General features: G+C 41.8%; 1 protein-coding gene and 1 long non-coding RNA gene across 3 annotated transcripts in view; one reads left to right on the forward strand and one right to left on the reverse strand.

Annotated features, from left to right (window-relative positions):
- LOC309510952 (uncharacterized protein) overlaps nucleotides 1-13523 on the reverse strand; it is a 229888-nt gene that overhangs the window by 191654 nt on the left and 24711 nt on the right. The gene's annotated exons all lie outside the window — the stretch shown is intronic.
- On the forward strand, nucleotides 4207-5126 carry LOC309511006. Its single transcript, XR_014210466.1, has 2 exons — nucleotides 4207-4716; nucleotides 5003-5126. It is a non-coding gene; the product is annotated as an uncharacterized lncRNA (long non-coding RNA).

A 13523-nucleotide genomic window follows, 5' to 3' on the forward strand; every position in this document is an offset into this window, starting at 1 on the left:
GTAATATGGCACAAGCAACAATAATGTCACAGGCCTTGTCAGGTGCAACCCCTTAGGCTTTTCAGACACTGAAATCTTCCCTTTAGTTGCCTAAAGGTCATTTCAATGCGTGCCCTCGTCCTGGCTAGAGCTGCATTGTAACAGGTTTGTGGTCCAGGGTTTGGGTCAGGGAATACATCATAAAATACTGCCTGCAGGCATAGCCGCTATCTCCAAACAGGATCCCATCATAATCTCCTGTATAATGGAAAAATGCAATTCTGTTAGGATCAGCAAGTGTGTGTAATACAGTGAGCTTGATATATATATTTTCCTTAACATGTTCAAATAATGTGCATAAATATGACTCTGAAAATTCTTGAGTCATGCACAGATCCTGGCCATTTTGCTTCCAAATTTGTGATATGGAACATATAGTTACTCACCATCTAAGAGAATTTAGTCAGTCCACTGCATACTTTTTAGATTTTTTTTAAATTTTATATAATATTACTAATCTGGAATATTAAGAATCGTAATAGTAACTTGCCTGCACATTTACATTGTGAACCCCCTTTCGGTTCACAGAATCCCCTTCATTGAGGCCTTGATGGGAACGTGTGTGCAGTCTATGGCACCAATCACATTAGTGAAGCCTGAGGGACACATACTGTAAGTCATACTTACTGGCATTGTCATGATTGCATGATCTTCATAAAAATTATAATATAGTTTAGCTGCGTTGGCAAAAAAAAAAAAAAAAAACATTCTGCTTTACAACCTTGGGTCTAAAGTAGCTTGGAAATACCCCTAAAACAGCTTGAGCACCAGGCAAATGGCATGACAGACAACAGTTTTCACCAAGTTTCACCAATGCACAGTTTGTGCCATTCCGACGAGTCGAACATTCCCATATGAAAAAAACCTGCATGGTTCATATATGGCAACCATATATCTTCCTTACTTAAATCAGCCAGAATTACCTTCTGTGTTTCATATAAGGCCAATATATGTCATATAAAAAATCAGACCGATTATGGCCCATTTCATACTAAATAGCACACATATAACTTATAGGGGATTTTTGCGTCATATATGAATACTGTTAAAAGACTTATATGAGTTTTACATGAAAAAAGTAAGCAAATGTGTATGGTATTAGTAGAAATATATAAAATTCATATATAAATCATTTAAAGTTCTTATATTGAATCATATGCTATTCAAATTAAAGTCATATAGAATTTATACACATTTTGTGTCATTTGTTTATGTGTTTCATACAGATTTCATGTTTTGATGACCAACATCTGATTCACTTATATGCAGTTGGCAAATTTTTAAAGGGATACTCCACTTTAAAATGAGAATTTTGTCATCATATACTCACCCTCATGTTGTTTCAATCCTGTATGAATTTCTTTCTTCTGCTGAACAGAAAGGAAGATATTTAGAAGAATGTCAGTAACCAGACAGTTTCTGGTCTCATTGACTTCCATAGTATATTTTTTTCCTAATATGGAAGTCAATGAGACCAGAAACTGTCTGGTTACTGACATTCTTCTAAATATCTTCCTTTCTGTTCAGCAGAAGAAAGAAATTCATACAGGTTTGAAACAACATGAGGGTGAATATATGATGACAAACCTTTATGAAGACTGTTAATTTTCCTACAGGATTTGAAAGAGCAGTTATAAAGCAATGACATTGTAAGACCGTGTATTTACATTATTTGTGAACTGTCTGGGCCTGTTGTTTGTGAACACATAACATATTATTGCAAATGAACAAAGTTGAGTCAAATATGTTTCTAGAACAGTGATTAAAATGTTGAAAATTGGCTGGAATATGTTTTTGTATATGTGACATGAACTCTGGTGATGCACTCTAAAAACTTTTAATATGATTTACTCAATTTTTTGGTTAAACATTTTTACACTTAGAATTGATTAGATTTGTAAGCAGTGAAATCAATAACATACACTGTATTAACTGAGTAAATGTAAGTGAAACAAATTAAATAGATCTGAGTAACTGCATTTGGTACATTAACAAATAAAATTGAATAGAAATAATTGGGGGGGGGGGGGGACATTTAAAAACAAATATTTATGAGTAATATTAACTTTTTTTTATTTCCTCTAAACCTTTGTAAAAATATTCCATACAACCACCGGTATAACTACATGACATTGGCCTTTATTGTCGATGAGTAGCCTACAGCAATACAGCATATTTTATACTATTTTAAACACATATACAATATTGCCTACATTTAAACTCATGTAAGAAACATTTTCTAAGTAAAAATTAAACATTTAGGCCTAAACATTCAAGTGTAATCAACCGGTCTGTTATCCAGTATCCACCGGATCAGCGCTGGTTCCTATGCCGGAGATGGACTCGCCTCTGCGGGGGAGCCTCTAACTTTACACCGCCGTCCTGCGTCACTCACGGCGAGAGATGCTGCGACGCGAATGACTCAATCACCTGCCAATAAACACACAGTGCACAGTTCTGAGGACAGTTTATCATCCAAATTAGTTATATTCATTATCTTTAGGAATATAGTCGTGTGTTTTATATGCAAGGCGTTACAATCATGCGAAAAGGCAGGCGCGAGTCGACACTCGTTTAACTCGTGAGTAACATTGTGTCTCTGTATGTTCTTTCGCATTAAATAAAATGATTTGAAGCACATTAATGATTATACAGATCAAATAAAACATACACACACCTGAATTTCACAGAGGAAATGCACCAATTCTGCGCCGCTGAGAAGAGAAGAGGAGAACTGTGCTGGACTGGAGAGAGTTCATACAGCGCGCGCTCACTCAACCGTTGAGCTGTCGTCGTCACGTCAGAGGGTGGGGGAGGGGTGCATTGTTTTAATTGAGTAAACTTAATCAATTTCTTATGCGTGTTAAATATGAATAATATTGATTTTATTTAAGTAATATTTGTGGTTCTTGAAACAGATCAGTTTAATTATCCATTCTCAAATATGGTGATGGAAATTTCACAAATATATTAGCTCAGTGTATTTTAAATAAATAATTGGTTAGTCAAATACTAAATTATTTTAGTGAAAAACTTATTTTTATTAACTGTAAATTTCAGACAAAATTAATTGTTGGAGTTTTAGTCAATTATTTCGGTATGTTCAACTCAAACTATCAAGTAAATGATATTCAGAGATTTTATTAAGTGAATAAAGTTAATTATTTCTGTGATATTTACTAAGCCACTGAATTATTTTTTTTTGACTTTAGAATTTATTTTTTATTTTACCCATAAGAATCACTTCGAAAGTTTTATGTTTGTAGGTTAAGAATAGAACTGCATGTTGTATACCATAGTAGTACTGTGATAAAGTTTAGAGAAATTGTCACAAATGAAAATGAAAACAGGTGATGCAGGATTTAAAATGAAAACTATTTATATGTGAAATATGCAACTGTATCTTGTAGAACACACTCTAATAAATGTGTGCTTGTGTGTGTAGTTTAAATGTTGTGTTTCATCTAAGGCTGATTATACAGTATACAGTAACCATGATTGACTACAGGCATAGGGCTCAACCAGAGCCCGTCTACGGAGAGCCTTGGCACTTCCTATTAGCCCCATTGTATCGATCTTGGTTGCAGTTCCATTAGAATTCCACTGGAGGTGATCGCGGGCGAGTGCAGACTGAATGGGAGTCTATGGGGCTAGACGGCTAAATGTGTCTCTTTCACCCGATTGCCGTTGAGAAATCTCAGATTTTATTGTAGGTTTTGCAAGTTCAACATGGGTTATAGGTCGAAAGTTGAATGAACGAGTACTTATTTCTTTTCGATTTCTTACAGTTTGAGTTGTTGTTGCCCATAACACGCTAGCATTCTGCTAATGACGTCAGCATTCTGACGTCATTGACATTTTAAAAGACTTTTTAAACCAAATAAGTGACTCTAAAAAATCTAACACCCCGCAAAGTGTAATTTCTTTGCATCTCCTTTCGAATACAACATTCAAATTACTAGACAAAAAATTATATCCTGAGAAAAGTGGATTTTGAGGGTTTTTCACCATAGACCTCCATTCATTCTGCACTCGCCTGCGAGCGCCCCCGCATGGACAGAGACGTGTTACTGCAGCCAGTCCAGAAACCGGAAGTAAGCAGAGAGTGCCAATTCTCTTCCTATTAGACATTCTCTGGCTCAACCTAGGACAAGATAAGAACAATGTGACGGATGTTAATATTCATGAGTGAATATTCACTGAATACATGTATTTCACCAATAATCCTTCCTGTCAATTTTAGTTTATTTACTTTATATTACTGTGTCCAAGAAAAGGCTATAATTTGGTTTTTGACATCATTAGTATTCATTTGATTAAAGAGTTTTGCGTTTTTTTGTTGACGTCATTGCCGCTCACCTCGTGCTGCGTCCTCAGTCTGTTTTGAGCGTGCTGAGGAGAGGTAAGCAATTAGAGGTGCTCCTCTTATATAGGAGTATAAAAGTTATCCTAAATGTGATTAAGTTTATAATATGCTGTAATATTATTGTTAAGACTGTTATAAGTGTTGTAGGAAGTGTTTTATGAATGGATGGATAGGATTTGATAGTTTTATTACTGAAAACAGCAATTTGAGTATGTGTGTGCGTAAATAGAACGTGGTGATTGAGTATGTGTGTTCGTCAATAGAACGCGGTGAATTTTACTGATTCATTTACTGGTATTTGATTCGTGCAGGTGATTGAATCACAGAGTGAACACATTGTTGCTGTATTTTGTTTAATCCATCCAGGTATGTTTTATTTCTGTTAAATTTCCTAATGTATTCATTTTGTATCAGTTTGTTTCTTTACTAATTTGTGATTGACTTAAAAATAGCTGCAGGAGAATGTAATGTATGTTTGGTATAAATGCTTGTGACAATTAATTTTGCCATTGTATGTAACATGTTTCACACACAGTATTTTTGATGTCATTATCATTGTGATGTGTGCTCAGTCTGTTTTGAGCGCGCTGAGGAGAGGTGATTGAATCACAGAGTGAACACATTGTTGCTGTATTTTGTTTAATCCATCCAGACTCCTTTGAGCATGCTGAGGAGAGTACCATCTACTTCCTCGATGAAAATAAATTCTCCATGAGCAGCAGTTCCAGTGTCCGGTGTCTTCTCTGAATAAACCAACACAACGCAGATCATAACAGTGGGCAGATTTAGGCCGGTTACACAAGCATGAGTGAAGTAAAGCCTTATACTGATTGGTAAACTGCACTGTGTTTTATACACGTCCATGCTGGACATTCATATTAAATTAGCATTATTTTCCTATGTTTTTACATCATGAAAATCTATATGGAATCTCTATGCTTCAGTTGTATGTAGGACATATATGACATAATATGATTAAAAATATACTAATATTATACAATTTATATATGTGGTTTTTGCAGCATATATGTCCCTTACAATATTCTGTTGGAACATATAAGAATCACGGGAGTTTTTAGCAAACCTTTTCCATATGGGAAGCAACGCCGTTGAACAGCATCTCAGCGGGACGAGCTCGAGTCAAGGACGCCGGCTGGATATTCGCTGCCTTCACTCGCCGTACCTGCTGCGCTATCCGGCGCTCATATCCTTTCACTGCTCCGTGTGTGTTCGCCACTGCGACACACGTTCTCTCACTAAAAAGAGTGTAGCAACAATGACATCCGGCCAGCTGCTTTTCACATTAAGTGAATCATGAGGGTGTCGAACACATCTTCTTTGTCCTTAGGAAGACAGCTCTGGTTATTATTATTCCCTACGGGGTAATTCACCAGCGCCAGGGTGACTGGAATCCCCCCCAGTTCAGCGTGAACTCCCCGTGACTTTATAGACTCGTGACATTCCACTCCACACACAAACTTTGAAACAGACATTTCCACACATGTGATCCAATAGCAATGTTTTTGATATGTATTTTTATGTGTGTATAATTGGCCAGATAATGTCTGAGGTATCTATGCAACATTATTATGTTAATCAAAATCACTATGCTAGTGATTATGAGGAAATTATGTAACCCTGTATTTCTTTCATGCAAAAACGTCATTCGAGGTGTCAATGTAATGGGAAAAACATGTCGGAGTCGAATCTTGACTGCAAAGTACAATAATATGCATTTATTCCAGGAAATACCATATTTCTAAATATGAATGTTATTTTCGATCTCTCACATGACAGTCAAAGTAGGCGTTTCTTCACAAACAAAGAAACCTCTTTCCCGCTTCAGATCAGAAGATCCGATTCGCTGTTGTCCCAAGAAGAGGGCGTAAGCAGATGTCCTAAAAGCAAGAGACCCTCTCACCTTGCTCTCTCTTGCTCTCTCGCTCTGACCTTCTTCTCCTCCACGCGCAGCGCTTCTCCTCCCAACGCAACCAGCTGGACAGGCCTTGCCTTGGCCTCTGGGACGCATGCCCCGCGTCATGTAGAAGCTGCCGTTCTTTGCAACTAAGTTCATACTCGCCTTTCCCCTCCACAAGGGAAATGATCTGAACTTTCTCGGTAACGTTAAATTCAAGTGAGCCTTTACATCGTCTTGCGAAACGACACCGGAAGACGACGCTAGACGCAAACCAGCCGGACACATGCACACGCGTGCACTTATTGTGTATTTATTGATGCGTCCTTTTCCAGCATCCCACTGAAAGAGTACAAAATGTTGCAAGTATTGATCTCTCTAAAAGCTGATTTCAGGTGTCTAGCTCTTAGGTCTGTGAATTAAGTTACCCTCTTTTCTCTTCTCTCTATATCCTTCTTCCCTTCTTTTATTTCATTTATTCTGATCACGTTATGTCTTATGTTTTTGTTTGGTTAAATGTTTGTTTGTTTTATTGTTTGCATTTTTACGTACGTTTATATTTGTAGCTCATATAATCTCTCTAGTTTACATCTATTAAAATCCATTTATACTTTAACTGTCTCTGTGTTTGAAACCCCACTTTATAAGGTCAATGAAATAAAAGATTAAAGCTACACACTCGATAGTATAGACTACTTTGAGTAGTTTTAATTCATAAACTCAGAAAGTCTTATGTTCGTGGCCAGAAGATAAACTTTCTTGGAGTTTGTAAACGGGATACCCCTTCTTAACTGTGATAATCTTACATTTATTCGCTGGACGAATGACTGATGACCAGTTACAGAACAAGGTAACCTCGATAATTGATAAAGTAAATGTATATGCGATTTATGAATTATGACCATGAGTTATGATTATTAATATTTCTAAAATTCCCTATATCCTTGAGCTAATTCGCATTAACCCAGAGTCGTTTACATTACAAGAGCAAAGGCATTTTTCAATGCCCATCATGTCCTGCGGCTCATGCCGAGCCGTTCTCAGCGACGGGGACTGCCACGAGTTGTGCGCTTCCTGCCTGGGAAAAGAACACGCGCTCGCCGATGGCAGCTTCCGTGAATGCAAATCTTTGCCTCTCTCGACCCTGCGGGCTCGACAGGCTTTGTTCGCCATCAAGTCCGCTGTATCCACGCCTCCTGCTGGGCCGCGCCGTAAAAAGCGCCGCTCACAAAGGCCACCAGAAGTCTCTGTGAAAGAGCACTCACCGGCGGTGTCCCCGCGAGCCTCTTTCTCTGAGTCCCCCGTCTCATTCCTCGACGGCCAACGCCCCGCTGCCGCGGCGGCCGAAGAGATGGAGCGGGATGTCGCGGAGGATGACAGCTGCTCGATCCTGGCGTCCGGGAGCGAGGACTGGTCAGGATCCATCCCTGACCCCGCCCCGTCGACTCAGGAATCCAGCGTGAGGGCTTCCTTCGACGCTGAGCTTCTCCGCCTCCTCACGAAGGCCATGGAGGACCTCGGCCTTGACTGGTCTACGCCCAAGGAGCCCGCGCCTAACAGGTTGGATGGCTGTTTTCTGCTTGGACGCCGCTCTGCACCTGTCTCGAGGCCCGCTCCCTTCCTCCCCGAGCTGCACGATGAGCTCTCCAGGTCGTGGGAAGCCCTGTTTTCGGCCAGGCTGAGATCCTCTGTCTCTTCGACGCTCTCCATGGTTGACGGCGCGAAAGACGGGATATCTCTCCGTTCCTCCTGTCGAGGAAGCTGTAGCAACGCACTTGAGGAAGGCACCGATGGTTAAGTCCCACCGCGGCCGGACTGCCAATCGAAATCAGCACGAACCGCTCTCTCAGTTCCCTCAGCAGAGGTGACTCGAAGAGTGTATTTAGCAGCCAACGAGTCACTTCCTCAACTCGCTCGCCTGCACACAAACGCCGTTTTCACGGCGATCCACATACACTCACCTTTAAAGGATTATTATGAACACCATACTAATACTGTGTTTGACCCCCTTTCGCCTTCAGAACTGCCTTAATTCTATGTGGCATTGATTCAATGTGTGGCTGTCAGGTTACAGGCCTCTCCGGCCTTCCTGAATACGAGCTCCCACTTACTGTGGTCGCCAGGTTTCAGGCCTCACAGGCCTTCCTGAGTATGAGCTCCCACATGCTATGGTCGCCAGGTTACAGGCCTCACCGGCCTTCCTGATATGAGCTCTTACGTACTGGAGCCAGGTCTTAGGCCTCAGTAGACCTTTTTTGAACCCTCTCTTAGTTCCTCAGTGTTCGGAGCGAGCACTGGGTAGACCCGTGGATTGAGTGGACAACTTCCGTCGTTTCTTGAGGTTGAGTCACACTCTCCGGGAGATCCCGTCTCTGTGATCCGGAACTGAATGGTTTCTGCCAGCTTCGCAGGCCTTCGGATTTTGGATGCCTTATCCAAGGTAACTTCCAGAGGCTCTGTCTCGGACAGACAGGCAATGGCCAGACTGTGTATCTTAGTATAGATCACCAGGCCAGCCTGGTGGCATTTCAGGAGGCATGCTCCCCTGAATAGTGACTGGCTGGGAGTCCCTTTGGTCCCCTAGCCACACTCGCTAGAAGTGACCCCTTCTATTGGAAGTTGTGGTCCTAAGCCTTTGAGCTGGCCCAGATATACCCCCCATTAACTATGTTCTGGCAGTTTTCTTGGTTCATTAGCTTGGGCTATGACCGGTAGGGAGTGCTGTCACTGACAGCCCGATGTGACCTAAGGGTGAGTGGTTCCAGTGTTCTCTGAATTACTGGTTCTGACAGTTGTCACTGCCTTTGGGCATGCACTCCCCTCAGCATGGCGGAGTGGGTATTTCGTTCCCCATAGCGTCATGATGACGTATTGTCGAGTTCCCTTCGAAAGGGAACGTCTCAGGTTACGACTGTAACCTATGTTCCCTGAGAACAGGGAACGAGACAATACGTCTCCCTGCCATGCCTCGGGGCCTGCCTGCAACAGTCCCTTCAGACGATAGGATGTTGTCACGGTTTCAAGGCACCCTTTTTATACATCCAGGTTGCGCTCTCATCATTCAAGCTGATGATGCACGGGCTGTCGCCGGTCAGCATGATTGCTGTGAGTTGATACTTGATTTCAGACACCTGTCACGCCTGAGGCGTTCCCCATAGTGTCATGATGACGTATTGTCTCGTTCCCTGTTCTCAGGGAACATAGGTTACAGTCGTAACCTGAGACGTTTTCTGTGAGAAGCACAGAAGTGGAGATGCTGGAGAGAGGGATAAAGTGTCTGGTGAGAGGGGCTGTTGCTCTGGTGTTATCGGAGGCTGTAATATGCTATCCTGGCTTCCCTGGCTGTTTTCCAGGAAGTCGTCCTTGGGTGCTGAATCTTGGAGCAGTTCTAATATGTCTGTCTGTGGTGAGCTCTGTGGGCAGGGCTCAGCTGAGATTGTGTCTGTGAGCAGAGGTTGTTGTGGATGAGTGGTGTTATCATTGTCCTTGTGTGATATGTCAACCGCTTGTCCATTTTGCTGCTGAAGTGAAGTCCTGTGGTCATTCATACTGTGTCCAAGTGTGTGTGTGCCGTTCAGATTGAGTGGATTGGCACACACTGCAGAAGGATGATTGAGGGAGAAGTAGATATTGTCCTTTAACACTCTTGAACCAAGTTTGTTTGGGTGGTGGCCATCCTGATGAAACAGTTGTCTCTGACTCCAGAAAAGATTGAAGTTGTCAATAAAGTTCACTCCTTTTATATTGCAGGTTTTTTGCAGCCATGTATTAAGCCCAAGCAACCGTGAAAACCTGTTTGTTCCTCTTGCTGGGAGTGGTCCACTGATGAATGTTTGAACTTTCAGTCTTTTAAGTGTTTCAAAAAGTTCATTGAAATCCTTCTTAAGGAGTTCTGACTGCTCTTTATGAATATCATTCTTCCCCACATGAATGATGAGTCGATTTGCAGTCTTATGTTTCATCAGAATTTTCTGAAGTTCCCTGTTTATATCAGAAGTTGTTGCTTGTGGAAGGCAGCACGTAGTTGTATCCCTGCTGCTAATGTTTCTGATTATGGAGTCCCCCACTATCAGAGTCCTGGGCTCGGCTGCGAGCTGAGTGCCGCTGTCTGCTCGACCGTGAGCGCCATTTAGCATCAGTGTTAGCTACTGGCTGATTCAGTCTGTATTCGATCACATTCATCACGTTTGGGGATTCCTCATTTACATTCATTAGTACTTCAAATCTGTTCTCAAGATGTATAGGCGGTGGTAGGAGACCAGTGTTTGCAATCCTTGTCAGAGCTGTATCTGGGGTAGAGGATGCTACCGCGGCAATATGTGATGCTCGTGACAATCTAATTTCTCGAGTGCCTTTGGGTCTCGCTCCCTGTTTGTGCCATCGATTTGTAAGTCGATCGGCTTGTTTCTCTACCTGTCGAGGAGCACTAGTTTCATGGGACTCACCGGCCATATGCTGTCCATGACGAAGCTCTGTTGTGTGTTCCGTCTGGTTTGGTGGTCCTGTAAGTAACTTTGTTTCAAGGACTGCAATCCTTTGTAAAAGTCTGTGGCAGTTAGTGCAGCAAGTAGATTCTTGAACCAGAAGAGGCATTTTCTCTCTTATCCTTATGAATGTAGGCAGTTGTGTTTTCCTTCCCCTGGAATGTAAGCTGGTCGGGTAAAAGAATTCTGTGTTTTTGTAGTAATCCAAACTTTGTCGTTTGAGCACTGTGCTGATTTGCTGAAGTTAAAATTAGGTGATAAAAGGAGATAAAATATTAAAATATAGGAGACAAAATATAAAAGCGATAGAGCAAAGCGCGGAGCAGTAAGCAAGAGCGTCCGAACAGTAGCTGAGCAGGAAGTGGAAAAAGGCAAATCTGCAGAAAGGGGAGTTCTAGCACTGTGGTCTGTGAAGTTCAATTGATCATTAATCACAACTCCAAGGTTCCTGGCTGACCTTGATGGAGTTATGGATAATGAACCTTGCTGAATTAGTTGTGATGAGGTGTTGGGTGGGACGAGACCATAAGCAGTCCTGTCTTCGCAAGGTTTAGTTGAATGTGATGGTCGTTCATCCAGCCAGAAATATTTGTCAGTAATATCAAGCCGAGATGTGAGTAACTCCCATCGGATCCTCTGGCTGGAATGAGAGGTAGAGTTGTGTGTCCTCAGCATAACAGTGATAGGAAAAAACATGTTTCTGAATGACAGATCCTAGTGAAAAGTGAAAGTGAAAGTGACGGCCAAGTATGGTAACCCATACTTGGAATTTGACCTCTGCATTTAACCCATCCAAGTTAATGCACACACATTAGGAGCAGAGTAGTGAGTAGTTAACACACACACACACACTGCAAACGTGGATACACACACCCAGTGCAGCGGGCAGCCTTTGTGTGGCGCCCGGGGAGCGATTAGGGGTTAGGTGCCTTGCTCAAGGGCACCTCAGTCATTTCCCACCGGTTCTGGAATCGAACCAGCAACCTTTAGATTACCAGTTCAACTCCCTAACCACTAGGCCATGACTGCCCTAGTGATGTCATGTAGATTGATTGATTGATTGATTGACTACTTTATTATCCCCATGGGGAAATTGTTGTAGCTTGTGTTTCAACATGCGTACACACAAAGAATAAACAATATACATAAATATAAAAACACGAACCCTAACCTAACCCTAACCCTAACCCTTACCCTCCACGACACCCTAAAAGACCTACCTGAGAGGTATGACTTGAACCATTGGAGTGCAGTTCCTGAGATGCCCTTCGTCTTTAGGATTGACAGGAGGATCTGCTGGGTAACTGTGTCAAAGGCAGCAGACAGATCCATCATGAGAACTGAGGATTTGGAAGCTGCTCTTGCCAACCTCAGAGCTTCAGTAACTGAGAGCAGGGCAGTCTCAGTTGAGTGTCTGCTTTTGAAACCAGACTGGTTGTTGTCTAGGAGGTTGTTCTGTGTTATTATGACTATGCAAAGCTTTACAGAACGTGCTGATTATGTGTGATGTCTACGTGAGCAAGTGAGCGGAGGTATTGATAAACATGTTGAAAGTCAGGTAGGACGTCGTATCATTTCATTCGGACCGAGTACAATGATTTGGCGAACATTTTTTGTAATTATAGTCTATAAAAGCCCTTCTAGGGACGAGTGTCTTTATTTAAAGTCTTTATTTCATTTTAATGGTTAATTTATGGATATTTTGAAGAATGTTGTTAACCAAACAGTTTATGTACCCCTTTGACTTCCATAGTAGGAAAAAAAATACTATGGAAGTAAATGGGGTACATCAACTGTTTGGTTAACAACACTCTTCAAAATATCTTCCTTTGTGTTCAGCAGAAGAAAGAAATTCATACAGATTTGAAACAACTTCAGGATGAGTAAATGATGACAGAATTCACAGTATTTGCTCAATACTTTGTTGAAGCACATTTGGCACAAATTACAGTCTCAAGTCTTTTTGAGTATGATGCTACAAGCTTGGCACACCCATTTTTGGAGATGGTCCTCACTGCAGAACACGAAATCCAGGGGGAGGAGTTGGATCCGGATCCAACTCCTCCCACCTTACATATACCTAAACCTACCCATCTCCACCCCCTGATCCCTAAACCCACCCCTAAACCTACCCACCTCCACCCCTAAACCCACTGTTGTGCCTGAACGCGTTCATTGAACGATAGTTCATGAACTCGTTCATATTTTGGGCGAACGTGAACTGAACGTACCGTAATACTGCCTGATGAACGTTACTGTGAACTTGTTCATTCTGATGTCTGTGAACGGCACGCTCTCTCAGTTTAACTTCGTTCAATAGGGTGCCAGATTTCTATAGAGCCTTCCAGGCGAAAACCCGGCTAAAACACACCGTAAACAGGCCTTAATACACTCACCTAAAGGATTATTAGGAACACCTGTTCAATTTCTCATTAATGCAATTATCTAATCAACCAATCACATGGCAGTTGCTTCAATGCATTTAGGGGTGTGGTCCTGGTCAAGACAATCTCCTGAACTCCAAACTGAATGTCAGAATGGGAAAGAAAGGTGATTTAAGCAATTTTGAGTGTGGCATGGTTGTTGGTGCCAGACGGGCCGGTCTGAGTATTTCACAATCTGCTCAGTTACTGGGATTTTCACGCACAACCATTTCTAGGGTTTACAAAGAATGGTGTGAAAAGGGAAAAACATCCAGTATGTGGCAGTCCTGTGGGCG

The sequence above is a fragment of the Leuciscus leuciscus genome (genome assembly GCF_965113295.1).
Source record: "Leuciscus leuciscus genome assembly, chromosome: 12".
Taxonomy (NCBI): Eukaryota; Metazoa; Chordata; class Actinopteri; order Cypriniformes; family Leuciscidae; genus Leuciscus; species Leuciscus leuciscus.